The sequence below is a fragment of the Halichoerus grypus genome, chromosome 8, assembly GCF_964656455.1.
Source record: "Halichoerus grypus chromosome 8, mHalGry1.hap1.1, whole genome shotgun sequence".
NCBI classification, from domain to species: Eukaryota; Metazoa; Chordata; class Mammalia; order Carnivora; family Phocidae; genus Halichoerus; species Halichoerus grypus.
The window spans coordinates 10,044,930-10,059,886 of NC_135719.1; the positions used below are offsets into that span (position 1 = coordinate 10,044,930).

At 47.1% G+C, this 14,957-nt stretch overlaps 1 protein-coding gene across 2 annotated transcripts in view; it reads left to right on the forward strand.

Annotated features, from left to right (window-relative positions):
- Positions 1-1,779: 1,779 nt before the first annotated feature.
- The window catches only part of SV2B (synaptic vesicle glycoprotein 2B), a 177,729-nt gene continuing 164,551 nt past the window's right edge, over positions 1,780-14,957 (forward strand). The window contains exon 1 of one of the 2 annotated variants that reach the window (XM_078078921.1): positions 1,780-2,236. The gene's annotated coding sequence lies outside the window, so the exon portion shown is untranslated. Of the gene's footprint in view, positions 2,237-2,757; positions 2,948-14,957 lie in introns of those variants that run through there. The other variant, XM_036096135.2, reaches the window with a different exon arrangement.

Below are 14,957 nucleotides of genomic sequence, written 5' to 3' on the forward strand. Positions count from 1 at the left end.
TCTCATACTACAGGTGGGTCTGTAGTTGCCAAACCACTTTGGAAAGCTGTGAGGTAATATCTACTAAAGCAAAGCATGTACTTATCCTATGACCTAGCAATCCTACTCCTGGTTACATACCCAAGAGAAAAGTGCATATGTCTATCATACACTTTATTCATAATAGCCCTAAACTGGAAGCAACTCAAATGTTCACCCTCAGGAGAAGGAATAAATAACTTGTGTTATATTCAGACATCGCAGTATTATACAGTAAGAAAAAAGATTGTCCTACGAATATGTATAACTATGGATGAATCTCAGATATTATTTTGAGTAAAAGAAGGCATACCCAAAAATACCCACTGAATGATTCTATTCCTATGTAGTTCAAGAACAGACAATACTAACTGATGTTGAAAAGGTGAGAATAGCAGTTACATCTGGGGGATGAGCGGTTATTGCTTGGGACTGCACACAAAGAAACCTCTGGATGCCAGAACTGTTCTATATCTTCATCTGGTTGGGGGCTGCACTAATCTATATTGAGCAGACGCTATATGCCTCTGCCCTTTGCAGTAGCAGCCAACAAGAGACCATGATTTCCCATAGCTTACATTCTAGTGAGGAGGACAGACGTTAGGCATCTAACTTTAGTAACATGTGTTGGGTGCCGTGGTCGAGGACTTGGTGGTGGCTCTAGGCACAGATCAGGGAGAACTCAGTTATTCTAGGGATGAGGGGAGAATTGCTCAAGGAACAGATGGCTCAGCTGAGAACCATTAGGCATAAGGGAAAGGAGAGCGAAAGGAAGAGAACATTCCAGCCAAGCCGGAACGCTATGTGCAAAGTCCTGGAGGGGAGAGTGAGACACGTGCAAGCAGCTGACAATTTGGTATTGTCGAATACAGGGGAAAGGAGGGAGGGGGGCGGTGGGAAGGCAGGGCGGCTGGGCAGTGAGAGGCCTGTCCTTTGGCGACTAAATGAGATATGTTAGAAGAGTCGCAGCTTTTTAAGGCCACTGGGAAGCCAATGCATGGTTGTAGGTAGGAAAGAGTCAAGATCACTTTTACATCTTAAGAAGGAAGTCCAGGAGGCTGAGAGGTGGGAGCTCCTGGGATGGTCCCGGTGAGAGAGGATGGGGGGCCTGGAGTGGGGCGGGGACATAGGAGCTGGCCAGCCACCCACTTATGTAGAGACAGTGACGGGGTGGGGACCGAAGACCTCGTGACGGTGGCTTGTGCTGGGTGGGGAAGAGGAAGTCTTTCAGGACTTGTGAGCATTTCAGCACTACTAGCGAAGGAAAGCAGTTCCAGACCCTCCAGGAGGCCAAGCACCCGGGGCGATAGTTGATTTCACCTCTGAATTTCCAGTGTCATTAGGTTTCCTCTCCCTTCCTCCTAGAAGGAACTTTGCTCCTGAAAAGAGCCTGTCACTGCAGGGTGAACTCTTCTCTGGGTGGATGGGGCGGGGTGTGTGTGTGGGGGTATTGGAAGGAGGGAGACAGGTGGAAGGGTTTGTTTAATGCAGCAAGCCCCGTTGTGTCTTCCTCCTTCTTCCCACTCGCCAAATAGGCTCTTCTCACTCAGTTCCCTGATGAGGTAACAAGGACAGAGCGATTTAATTGCATCCATTATCTGAGATACTTTGGCGATGCAATTAGCAGAGGATTCCCCTTGCCAGGTATTTGAGTCCTGTCCTCTGATGCGTCCTAGTTTGGAGTTGGTAAAGAGGGGATGTGGAGTCCACAGCGCCCCCTCGCCCAAGGCGGGGTAGAGAGAGCGAAGCGAGATGAGGACCAGAATCATTCGGGTACCAAACTCGAAACTCGAGGAATAAGAAGTTTAACATCTATCGGTCTACAAATCCAGACAGCCTGGGGCCCCGCCTGTCCCCTGCCCAGGGAGCTTTCGCATTCACTCCGCCTTGAATCAGAAGGGATTTAGAAGCACAGAGCTGCCGGCAGCGGATACCGCTAATGCCTAGGCCGGGGGAGAAAGCGGGTTAGGATCTGATCCCGCTGCGCAGAGGACCCAGGAGCCGCCCGCCCTCGGGGCTCGGAGTGGCGGGGGCGCGCTGCGTGCTGCGCGGGCGGCGTGGTTGCAGTGATGCAGGTCTGACAGCCGCGGACTCCTGCCTCCCCCGGGATCGCCCCAGCGCCGCGGTGGCCGGAGCTGCGGGCCGGGCCGCCAGAGCGGACGCCGCTCCGCCCGCCCCCGCCGCCGCCGCCGCCCCCGCCCGCGGATTTCCCACCCAGGTAGGCGACGCGGTGGCTCGCTCCGGAGCGTGCAGAGCCGGCCGGCCGCGGACTCCGCGCTCGCCTGCGGGGCCGAGACGGACACGCTGCTACCTCTGAACGTTGTTTATAGTAAATGGCACCAAAGACGGGGGAGAGTCTTGGAAAGCCGGCGCAGAGAAGCAAGGACTTGCCGGCCGCCTGCGGCTGCGCGCCTCTTTGAAGGTGGCATCCCCAAGGGCTGGTTTTAAACCCGGTCTGAACTGTTAGCGCCCTACAGTTCTGCAACTTAGGCGACTGACATTTCTTAAGTCCGTTTCCCTAAGCTTCCTAGCCACGGCTTTTAGTTTCAATTATATTCCTAGGAGATGGGTTTTGCTGGTGGCGGTTTGTTCCTAAAGAACAGATGAAAAACATGCTTACACCTGGTGGCTCTGGGTTGGGGTTCGTGAGTGTGTATTTCTGTATGTGGAGGGCGCCCTCCGCGGGCGTGGGAGCCGTTTCTTAGGGACACAGAGAGGATTTGTTTAGAGATGGATTTTAGCGCAAGGAAAAGAACATGATTTGTTCTGCAGGGATGGGTGAGCCAACGCGTTTGGCCAGGGAGGAGCGAGGCACAGTCGTTTCTTCCGCAGACGGGTGTTAGATATCTCTGCTGTCTGGGGTTTGGTAGGACTGGGGGAACGCGACCCTTGAACAGCAATCGCAGATGCAAACTAGCTCCGTTTCAAGGTAACTTAACGTCCTTGTCTTGGGCTCTGCTAAGAGCAGCTGGGTGGGGTGGGGTGCTGGGGGGTGGGTGGTGGGGTGGAATCCCTGCTTGTTTTCTTAAAGCCTGTTTGGGAGGTAAAAGTGGGTGGCTTTGAGGTTCTAGGAGTGGCAGGTGAGGGGCGAGAGGTGTGTGTAGGGGGGAGAGGTGGGCATTGTGGCCAGCTCAGCAGCTGTTCTGCTACACTGAACCGCTTCTATGTTTCTGCTTCCTGCCCTTTCCACCAAGAAGAGGTGGCTTGTCCTGTTTGCTCCAGTCAATGCAGCAGATCCAGTACAGGCTCATTCTGCATCTTTCTTGAGTCAGCAAATACTCACCCAGCACCTAGTATGTGTCAGAGGCTGGATTAGTCCTTGGGGGGGAATGCAGAGATGAGGAAAACAAGGTCTAGGTTCACCAGGCGCTCACACTTGGTCGGGAAGAAACACGTGTAATAATCAAGTGTGATGAGTTCAGTCATGCAGGTGTGAGGAACGAGTGGTGGGAGTCGTGAGGAGGAAGGAATTAATTGTGCCAGGAGATTATTTTTTAAACGGAGCCCTCACAGATGAGGTATGACATGGATTTCAGTAGTGACTGGGTCTCTCTCTTGGTCCCTTTCGTCTGTGAGTGACCCCCATCGCTCTCTGACCCCATCAGCATCCCGGCCATTGGATGGGCAGAGCTCTCCAGGTCAGGATAGGGCTGGCATTTGCAGTGCGTGACCAGACCCCAGTAGACACACACACAGGAATGCACCCAATGCAGTTCAGACTTTTTTTTTTCTCTTTTTAAAAAAATTGATTGTTTTCCTAAATTCCAGGACCAAGAAGGTTTTGAAGTAGTACTTCACAAAGGCAGGGATTCTGGAAAATTCCGAGGGATTTTCAGAACGGATGAACTTCTGCCTTCTTCCCCCTTGGGTCCCTGACCTGTCTATACTTCTCCCAGCTCAGTTTAAAGGGAAAGATCTGACCTTGATTATGTCTTAATGGGTGGGAAGGAAAACTGAAGCTGTTACTACCAATCTGCTGTCTCAGAGATGAAAATCCAACCTAATGGATGTTTCTCCCTTCACAAAAACTGTGGTGGGGGATGAAATATGATAGAGCTCTTATGTGATGCATGTTTGCCAGAGCTGTGTATCACATGCATTTGGTAATCTAAACCATCATTAAGGTGTTTGAAAAGCAGGCTGGTAGACTTCGAGGAGCCCAGGCTTTGATGGGCAAACAAACCAGGGTGAGTGTCTTGGGCAAGTTACAGAGCCTCTCTTTGAGCTTTGCTCTCCTGATCTGTAACAAGGAGATAACAATAGAGTTGTTATAAGAATTACATAGTAGGTGCTTATAAAATATTTGTTCATTGTTGAATGATTTTTGGACACAAATTGTGTGACATGAAGTCGGTGCTCAAGAAATTGCAGTTCCCTTATTGAGTACCTACTACGTGTCAGTGACTGCTTTATGTGTGGGGAATGCAGAGTTGAACTAAATGGAACCCCTGTCCTCAAGGAGCTTAGTGTGTGTGTGTGTGTGTGTGTGTGTGTGTGTGTGTGTCTGTGCCTCTCTGTGTGTAAAACAAATAACTAAGTAACTAGATAGTGAATCAGCCAGTGATACATTATAATGGAGAGAAATAAAGCAGGGTAAGAGGTATGAAGAGTGCTACTAGAGGGTGCAGTGAGGATTGTTATTTTTTTATGCAGTCTGAGCAGGGAAGGCTTTGCTGATAAGTGACATTTGATCAGACCCCTTGGGGAAGTGAGGGAGCGAGCCAGCCAGATGCTGAGAATGAGCATTCTGGGCAGAGTAACAGCACCTGCAAAAGCCCTGAAACAGGGGAGAGGTGTATTCCTAAGAAAATCAGAAAGGAGGCCAAGGGGGCTGTGGTTGAGTGAGGGAGGGGGACAGCAGTAGGACTTGAGGGTGACACGGCAAGGTCACTGGGGTATTGCTTCTTATGATATATATATGTCACTAAGATTTATGTCCTGAGCTCTTGGTTAAGGAATTGGCTGAAATGCTACACTCTATGTTTAGAAGAAGGTTGGTCGGTAGACGTAGGTTCCTGTGGTCACTCAGAGCATAAGTCAATGCAGCAAGCAGAGGCATAAATCTTTGCAAGGAGATGAGAGGCACAGGAATTAGGGAGGCAGTGCAAAACAGTGTGCAGATATCTTTCATCCAGATCAAGTATTTGTGTTCCTTTTGAACCTGAACATTATGTTTGTTTATTTTCTCCCACCATGAAAAAAAGCACCACCTTTAGTGAAAAGTCCTGCAGACATTGTTCTTACTAGTTATTATCTGTTTTCTTTGCAAATGCTAAGAGTTTCTATGGTTGTGGAAAGGTGTTGGAGTTAATTGGAAATATCCTGACCTCTGGTGTCTCATGGAATGCATTTACCTGGTGTCGTATGATGAAACTATTTGAGGCTTCCATCTTGCATGGTTAGGATGAAGACCACAGTTTGCTCCTCTGCTCTTTTGAGACTTTGTTCCTCCACAGATTTGAGAGCTCTATTGCACAACCATTCCTGGGGCAGTAGACATCCTACAGCGTGTTCTGTGGACAGAAATGGGGCTGGGTATTTGAGAACCTTGTCGAAGTTTCTATGAAATAGGATGTCATCTGGCTGGGTCACCATCAGGGTGGCTGGCAGGATTTCCCTCAAGATGTCTCCAAAGGCGACATTCACCTTAGTGAATTTCTCCCATCCAAGGTCTGACTTTTAGTTTTGCTGCCTTGCAAACCTGATCTGTCTCTCTGGGCCACATCTCCATGACCTTGCTCCCCTGCATGTCACTGTACTGATTTGTAATGGCTGAGACACTGTGTCACATGGCTAGTAGGTCTTCCTGCAGACTCCCCTTCATGAAGTCTAAATCATAAGGAGGACATTTCCCAGTGAGCATGTACTCAGAGCTGAGCAGCTTAGATGGCTACTCTAGGGACTGATCACGCACATTAGGGTTGATATTGCCAATGGGAGTCCAGGAGAAACCTCCCCGAAAGCAACCATTTACTATTGTCTCACATGTCTGTGGGTTGGCCTGGCAGTTTGCAGATCTGGGTTATCCTTGGTTGATTTCAGCTGGGTTTACTCATGTAATTTTGGTCTGCTGATGGAGTGGCCGAGGACTGGCTGCTTTAGGATGGCCTCGGCTGGGATGACTCAGCTCTGCTCCATGTGGTCTCTCATCCCCCAGTAGGTGAGTCTAGCATGTTCACATGGTAGTGGCAGTAGTCCGGGAGAGAGTGGAAACCTGCATGACCTCGTGTGGCCTAAGCTTATAGCTGGCACACTATCATTTCATCCTTGTCTATTGACAGGATGTCACAAGGCAGTGCAGAGCAAGGGAGCAGGGAATAGACTCCACTTTTTTTTTTTTTTTAAAGATTTTATTCATTTATTTGACAGAGAGAGAGTTAGCGAGAGCAGGAACACAAGCAGGGGGAGTGGGAGAGGAAGAAGCAGCCTCCCTGCAGAGCAGGGAGCCCAATGCAGGGCTCAATCCCAGGACCCCGGGATCATGACCTGAGCGGAAGGCAGACACTTAATGGCTGAGCCACCCAGGTGCCCCTAGACTCCACTTCTTGATGAGAGGAGCTACATAGTCACATTGCAAAGAGTGTGGATATAAGGAAGGGAAGAATTAGGGGTATTTTTGTGATCATTCTACTATAAGGACCTTAATATTTAAAGTCCCCTGGCTAAGGCTCCTTTTCTGCTGAACTCTGTTTGAATGGGCAATGCCTGCAACTGACCGTTTTTCTCTTTCTTTTCTTTTGTGTTTCCATGGCTGAACTTTGGACATATATACCTTTTGATAGTCATTCATTCACCAGTTGAGTGTTCTCTGTGTGTCAGGCATGTTATAGGCAGGGGACACCACAATAAAATATAATGTCCATCCTTGTGAAACATTAATTCTAGTTGGGGGGGGAGATAAATAATATGGAAGTAAATAAATAAATAAACGTGTAAAGACAGAACATCAAGTGGGGGAGGGGGGTTGGGGAGTGCCTGGTTGAGTGGGGGTGGGAGACAGGGTTGAGTAGGTGGTGGGCATTTTATAGAAAGTGGTCAGGATGACATGAAGGAAATAAAGGAGTGAGCCAGATGGATATCTGGGGAAAGATTCTTTTAGGCAGGGGAAGCAACAAGTGCAAAGGCCCTGAGGTGACAGAGTACTGTCATGTTCTGGAAACAGCAAGGAGACTCATGGAGAAGGAGCTGAGAGAGAGTCAACATGGTAGAAGTTGAGATCAGGGAAATAGCAGGCAGTTAGGCAATACATAGTCTTGTAGGGCCTTGTATGGACTTGGGCTTTTACTCTAAGCAAGATGAGAAGTCATTGGAGAATTCTGAACACTGGTTGCCATGATCTGATTTATGTATTACAATGATCACTTGAGACTTAGACCTTATAATCGACTTAGAGGGTCAAGAATGAAAAAAAGGAGGCTACTGCAGTTCTTCAGGCAAGAGGTGATGGTGGTTTGGACTAGGTGGCTAGTGATGATGGTGAGAAGTGGTCAAATTTTGGATATATTTGATGATGGAGAAGACAGGACTTGCTGATTGGTAGATTAGGCTATGAGAGAAAGAAAAGAGTCAAGGATGACTCCGCATATTTTGATTTGAGCAACTGGAAGAAGAAGCCCTTTACTGAGATGGAGAAGGAACAGTCATGGCATTCAATTGGATGTACATCGGGAGATGTTAAGTAGATAGTTATATATGTGAGTCTAGAGTTGAAGGAAGGGTTTTGAGAGGGAGACACAAATTTGAGGGTCATTAGCGTGTTATTTATTTGTCCTTTCAGCAAGCCAATTCACTGCTGTATCACCAGTGCTCAGAATGTTGCCTGGCACATAGTACGTGCTCAATGAATATTTATTGAATGAATGAATGAATGAATGAATGGAACTGTTTATTCTCTGGTGGTGACTGTACATTGTTACTTCAGTGGATCTTGAAGTGTAACTCCCTGCAGTTATTCCCTTTCTTTCCAAGGTCTTGTGGGAGCCTTATTGTGGATCTCATGGACTAAAAACAGACTTTAAATACAAAGGCTCCAATTGCTTATTTCTTACAGAAAGCAATGTGTGGTGACAAGTAAGAAAGAGAAACAAGTGGAAGCCAAAAAATAGCTCATACTTTCGAAAAAAAGGAGACAAGATCTTCGAGAGAGAGGTGGCTGAAATTCAGGGGTGTGATGTTCTTTGGTTATTATTATACTGCTCTTAATTTAAGATTAAGCAGGATCAGGGAAGAATCTTGAAAAAGGGAGAGATTTATTTAAATCAATTTTGTGCCAAGTGAGAGTGTCACCAGCTCGCTTGAAAAATCCCACATCTACAGCATCTTGCATAATGTGTTCCTGTTTTTAAAAGGAGAGAAATAGGCAATAGTTTTATTGGAAAGGGGGGGAGGGTTAGAATGACTCCAATCTCAAATTCTAGGTGCTATCCATTTCCTCCCCATGGTGTGGCTGGATATGTGTGAGGGTGAGTTTTGTTGGCAATGATATTGAGAGGGAGGGAATGAGAAAATTAGGTACTATAGTCAAAAGTGGTTTCCTCTGTGTGTGTGTTCATGTGTCTATGAGAGAGAGGGAGAGAAAGAGAGTGTCAATAGTGGGGGGGGGAAGAATTGAAAATCAGAAGGAAGTAAGAGAAAGATAGCAAGTTGGCCTCCATTTTTATGTGTGGGTAATAAGACTGATTACATGGGGCATGGGATGGAGCAGTGGGATTTGGAATCAGACAGAACTTGGTTTGAACTCAAGACTCATTACTTTCTATCTGTGTAAACTTGAGCAAGTTATTTAATTTCTCTGAGCCTTGGCTTCCTCAGGTGTAAGATGATGATGATAATGATGATGATGATGATGATGGTGAGGTTGATGATGGTGATGGTGGTGGTGGTGGTTGTGGTGATGGTGGTGATGGTGGTGATGAGGGTGGTGGTGATGGTGGTGATGGTGGTGATGGTGATGGTGGTGGTGGTGGTGATGATGGTGATGGTGGTGGTGGTGGTGGTGATGGTGGTGATGGTGGTGATGATGGTGGTGGTGATGGTGGTGATGGTGATGATAGTGATGACAATGATAGTAATAACATCCAAGTGCTCTGCAGTTCCTTTCATGCTCCTGGACTTGGAAATATGTTGGTCAAAATTTTGATTAAGTGATCATCATATCTTTATGTTCCTAAAGGACTTAAAGATTCTGTGTGAAGAGAGAATTGAGAACCTGTCATTTAATGTTGCTAGTGCTATTGAGAAGATGATTTGCATGGGGCTCATGATATTCAAAATAAGACAAGTGGATAATAATCAGCCTTATGGGCTGGAGATTTTCAGCTGTCTCAGAGGGAAGCCAACCTTCTATTCTCTGCAGTAAGCCAACCCCATTAGCTCAGCTCAGTAATATCCCATTGTTTGTTGGAAATCAGTGATGAAAATGTCTGAGTCCCTTGGATTATATAAATGCAGAAACTTTCCTCTCAGATGCTTTTGGGCATTGCTCCCACAAAATCTGCCCCATGGTGTCTTCTACTGGAAAAATCTGCTGTTATCTCTGTTCCAGGCATAGTAGGCATGCAGTAGATATTTATTAGATACGTAAATGAGTAAATACTATTGTAGTTGTTCTCCTGGCTGAACTTCTTCCTGGTGATTCTTCACTGGCCTAACCAAGAAATGAGAGCATAAGTGACAGTGATGAGCTAAGTCTTCAGCACCTAGTAGGTACTCAGCAGCTAATGGTGTCTCTTCCCCCAACTTCTGTGCCTTTGCTGCCATTCTGGCTTCTTCTAGACCAAAGATCATGCACTCAACTTTCCCTTTGAGGAGTTAGATCCTATGGGCTGCATCCTTTCTCCCACTTCCATTTTACAGATGGGAAACCTGAGGCCCAGCAAAAAGAAATCACAGAGCAAAGTACCCTTGGAGGCATGGAGGAACAACCTCATTTCCTTCTTGTCCAGCTCTGCATAGATGCAAGGGAAGGTAATTTTGCCAGACCTCCAGAGCCTTCTCGAATCTCAGATGTCGGAGTCTGGAAGCTGGCTGTTTCAGCTGCGGGTGCAGTGCCATGCCCTGTTTCCGTGCCAACCACAGATGCCACATGAATTGGCAGGAGCTCTGGGCCCCTAAAACTCACCTAAGCAGGGATAGGTGTGAGTTTTCAAGGTCTTCCCATGACAGAAACCAGCAAATGAATCCCTGTGATTCGAGAAGGTTCCAGAGGTCTGGCAAAATTACCATCATTACTCCCACATGCGCATGTTCTGTTGTAATGAATATTTCACAGGTATTTTCCTTTTCAGGTCCAGAGCAAGTTCAAGTCAGTGGAAGGACTTCCTTCAACTACAGGGTCTTAGCGTTTCCGAGCTGAAGGGACCTCAGAATGCAGGAATCTCAACTCCTTGGGATACATTCTTTGTTCATCGTAGGGGTAGGAGTAGGAGTCCTCCTCCTGCACCAAGGTGGGGAGCTGAGTCTAGAGAAGAAAAGGACTTACTTATCTAAGGTCCTGCAGTAAGTTAATATTGCAAGCCCAGTTAGGCTTGCAGCAACAGAAGTTCATCTGAGGGTAGGGACCTGGAGAGAACAGAACAATGGGGCCTGGGTTCCCTTCATGATTATGCTTAGAAGTCCTCTGAAACAGCACAACTAGTTTGCCCAGGCAGGCGGAAGCCTGGTTAGATCACTCCATGGTTGCCTCTGAAAAATCCCCAGGGATTTCCCCTGCCAGCCTCCAAAGCCCAGGCCCAGTGAGGGCTGTTCTTGCTCTGCCTGTAGCCCCTGCTCTCTTGCCATGCCCAGAATCTGACCATGGCCTCGGATCTGATCTGGGGTGCAGCAGATGGCACAGAGAACGGAGTGGAGCTCAGCTGGTGTGTGGGCCATTCTGAGGGAGAGGAAATGGCCTTGTGGGCCAGCCTGCTGCCAATCAGAGTGCTGGACCCAGGGACGGGGCTGGAGAGCTCATGGCAAAGGCAGGAGCTCCTGACCTTGGCCCCGGAGGGCTCAAGGGACTCAGTTCCACTCCTACCTCTATGATGAGTGATAAACACATTCCACCCATGCTCACTTGAATGTCCATGGGGTAAATGCAGCCACTTGAAATTTCTTTTTTTTTCAAGCAAAGCATAAAAATGAATCTTTAAGGAAAGGGAAGCTATTGGAAAGTAATGTAAAAGAGTAGCTTAAAAGTCAAAGTGATAGAAGATGAACTCCTAGGGAATTGTCATAAGCAATATGGAAGCAGGATGTGGTGCTGAGCCAAGTCCTCTCGCTCCCCACAATGAATGACTTTTTTTTTCCTCCTTTGAGTGATACTGACCAATCTCTGGTGCAGAAGCTGTGCCAAGCTCCTGCCCTTACATCATGAGATTGGTGGCCTCCTGTTTCCACAATGGCCCAGTGTGTAGGATTTGGAGGCACCATGCAGGGCTGTCAAAGCCTGGGTTAGTCCTATCAGGTTTTGCAGTCTCATCTGTGTCATTCCCAGGTCACTGTCCTGTTGCTTTCAGCCCATTTCCTGTGGACAAGGAAGGCCTCTTCTGGCTGACTCGATTTTCTGGTCGGCTCTTGGTTTCTTGAGCTTCTTGGAGATGGTGGAAGGCAAAGAGCCCCAGAGCCAGACTGCCTAGGTCCCCAGCCTGGCTCTGCTTCTTATGAATGTGAGACCTTGGGCAGGTCATTTAACAGCTCTGTGCCTCAGTTTCCCAATCAGTAAAATGGGAATGATGACAGTATTACCTACTCTGTAGAGTTATAGGGAAGAAGACATAAGTTAACTTGCACAAAGGGCTTAGAATAGTGACTGCCTCCTAGGGACGTGTTCACTGAGGGAAGATAGTATAAATGCCACATCCTGAATCCAAGGTCTGGCTGAATTCCGTTTATGGTAGCTGCCACTCCAGTCTTAGTCTGTCACCCTGGATTCCCTGGAGCATGCTCAGGGCTCTGCCCCTCTGCTCTCACCTTGGAGAGACAAGGGACTGCTTCGGGCTTGCTGATAAATCTGTTTTATTCTCACTTTATAGATAAAGAAATGGAGACAACAGGGAAGGGTAATTTTATAGCAAACAATTTTGGCTAGGTGCTAGGAACACACATGCACTAGGTGCTATTTCTCTGGGAGCTTCCTCTAGCCATCTGATCATGTGACAATAAGGATTATTATTATTATGCATACCTGATTTCATTGAATTTTCACAATCTCTATGAAGTGGGGACTTATTGTCTCCATTTTATGGTGGAGTAAACTGAGGTTCAGAGAAGTTAAATAACTTGCCCAGAGTTTAGCAGCCACTAAAGGGCAGAGTGGATTCAAATGCGAAGCTGCCTTCTTGCTCTAGAACATGTTCTTTGCTCTGTACTGTGGTTCCTCCTCACCCAGTCCATGAAGGTTGTTAGGTGTGGCCCTGGGCCTCAGCCCACCACCCTGACTTAGCCTCTACCACTTTTGATGTTACAACCCACTCTCTTGTAAAGGGAATTTGCAAATATCTGGCTAGTGCCCCGTGGGCTTAAACCAGGCACTGGATCCAATCTGCTTTCAGCCTCCGGAGCTGGTTTCCTACACTCACATGTCCCTCTGCCCTATCTGTAGGCTTATTTTCAAGGTCAGTACTTACCTGTAGGTGGAGATGTTTAACTTCAAAAAGCATCGAACTTCAAGTGTCCTTGAGGGTTAATAGGCCCTAACTCAGTGCTCTGGAGGCTCATAACTGAGATTCTTCTATTACTTTAAGACCAACGTCCTATCTTCTTCAATGATGAGTTGAGAGAAATCTGCTTATGTTCCTCTGCATAACCTGACTTCATTTATTCTGGACACTCACGTTGGGTTTGGACCCACACCCAAACCATGCTCTTTTGCAGATGTCTATTTAGCCACTGCTACGTTGTAGGCTTTGTCTCTTACACTTTTCTCTTATTGGAAGGGTATCTGTTTTCTCCCTCTAGAACTTTCCTCCTCTGGAAGCAGAGTCTTTGAGGCTTGCCCCAGGTGCATCGTGTGCTTATGCAAACAGGGCCTTACCACTGAAAGTCTGGGCCCTGAACCAGTAGCACCAGCATCACTTGGGAGCTTGTTAGAAATGTAGAATTTCAGCTCCCACCCCATACCTGCTGAATCAGAACCTGCATTTTACCGAGATCCCCAGGTGATTTGTCTGCACAGGTCACACCATCTCCATATCACTTTTTCCCTGTTTCAGAGCTCACATGGTCACATACTCTTGGCCCCACACCTCTGGCTCATCAGGGAAGCAGGAACATGACTCAAATAGGACCTGAGCTTCCTCTTTTGGCCTGGTCCTACAAGGGCAGCAGTTCTTGAGCTCTGCCATTGGGGAGCTCATTAATTAATAACTAGAGCACAAATCAGGGAAATCCAAATCAAAACCTCAATGAGATACCACCTCACACCAGTCAGAATGGCTAAAATTAACAAGTCAGGAAACGACAGATGTTGGCAGGGATGTGGAGAAAGGGGAACCCTCCTACACTGTTGGGAATGCAAGCTGGTGCAACCACTCTGGAAAACAGTATGGAGGTTCCTCAAAAAGTTGAAAATAGAGCTACCATATGATCCAGCAATTGCACTACTGGGTATTTACCCCAAAGATACAAATGTAGGGATCCAAAGGGGTACGTGCACCCCGATGCTTATAGCAACAGTGTCCACAATAGCCAAACTGTGGAAAGAGCCAAGATGTCCATCGACAGATGAATGGATAAAGAAGATGTATATATATATATATATATATATACACACACAATGGAATATTATGCAGCCATCAAAAGGAATGAAATCTTGCCATTTGCAATGACATGGATGGAACTGGAGGGTGTTATGCTGAGCGAAATAAGTCAATCAGAGAAAGACATGTATCATATGACCTCACTGATATGAGGAATTCTTAATCTCAGGAAACAAACTGAGGGTTGCTGGAGTGGGGGCTGGGGTGGCAGGGTTGGGGTGGCTGGGTGATAGACACTGGGGAGGGTATGTGCTCTGGTGAGCGCTGTGAATTGTGCAAGACTGTTGAATCACAGATCTGTACCTCCTGAAACAAATAATGCCATATATGTTAAGAAAAAAAAAAAAAGAAGATAGCAGGAGGGGAAGAATGAAGGGGGGGAAATTGGAGGGGGAGATGAGCCATGAGAGATGATGGACTCTGAAAAACAAACTGAGGGTTCTAGAGGGGAGGGGGGTGGGAGGATGGGTTAGCCTGGTGATGGGTATTAAAGAGGGCACATTCTGCATGGAGCACTGGGTGTTATGCACAAACAATGAGTCATGGAACATTACATCAAAAACTAATGATGTAATGTATGGTGATTAACATAATAATAAAAAATTTAAAAAGACTAGAGCACAAGGTGAGAAGGAGATATCACAGAAATATATACCGAGTGAATGTTTGTGGGAACACAAACTCTAAACAGTTGCTGTTGCTATATGAGAAAAGAAGACTGGGGACCAGGAAAGCTATTGGAGTAGGTGAAGGAGTATGGCCTCATTGGGTTCTGAAGGATGGGATAGTTTTCCAGGTGGGTGGTGGGCAGGAGAAGGGGATTCCTGATAGCAAAGACAGTTTGCAGAGTAGCAAACAGATGTGCAAGCGCTTGCTTGATTTGGGAACAATAGGGAGCAATAGACAGGTGTGGCCAGAACATGGAGTGTGAAGTGGTTTGGGTCAGGGGTTGGAAGACAGGGAGAGGGAGGTGGGGAGGAGACATTTGTTGGGAAGTGGTGTGGACACCTACTGGAATCTCTTGGGGGTCTAAAAGTTCTCAAGTGTGCCAAGGTGGAAAAAGCTCAGGAACCACTGAGATACATAGGGGAGCTGATTGTCTTGGCTCCTTGAAATGGTCCTCTAAGTAATGAGATAACCGCTCACTGTTCTATGCTGTGGCCACAGGCTCGGCTGTGTGTGAATTGAGTGGATCAGAAGTCT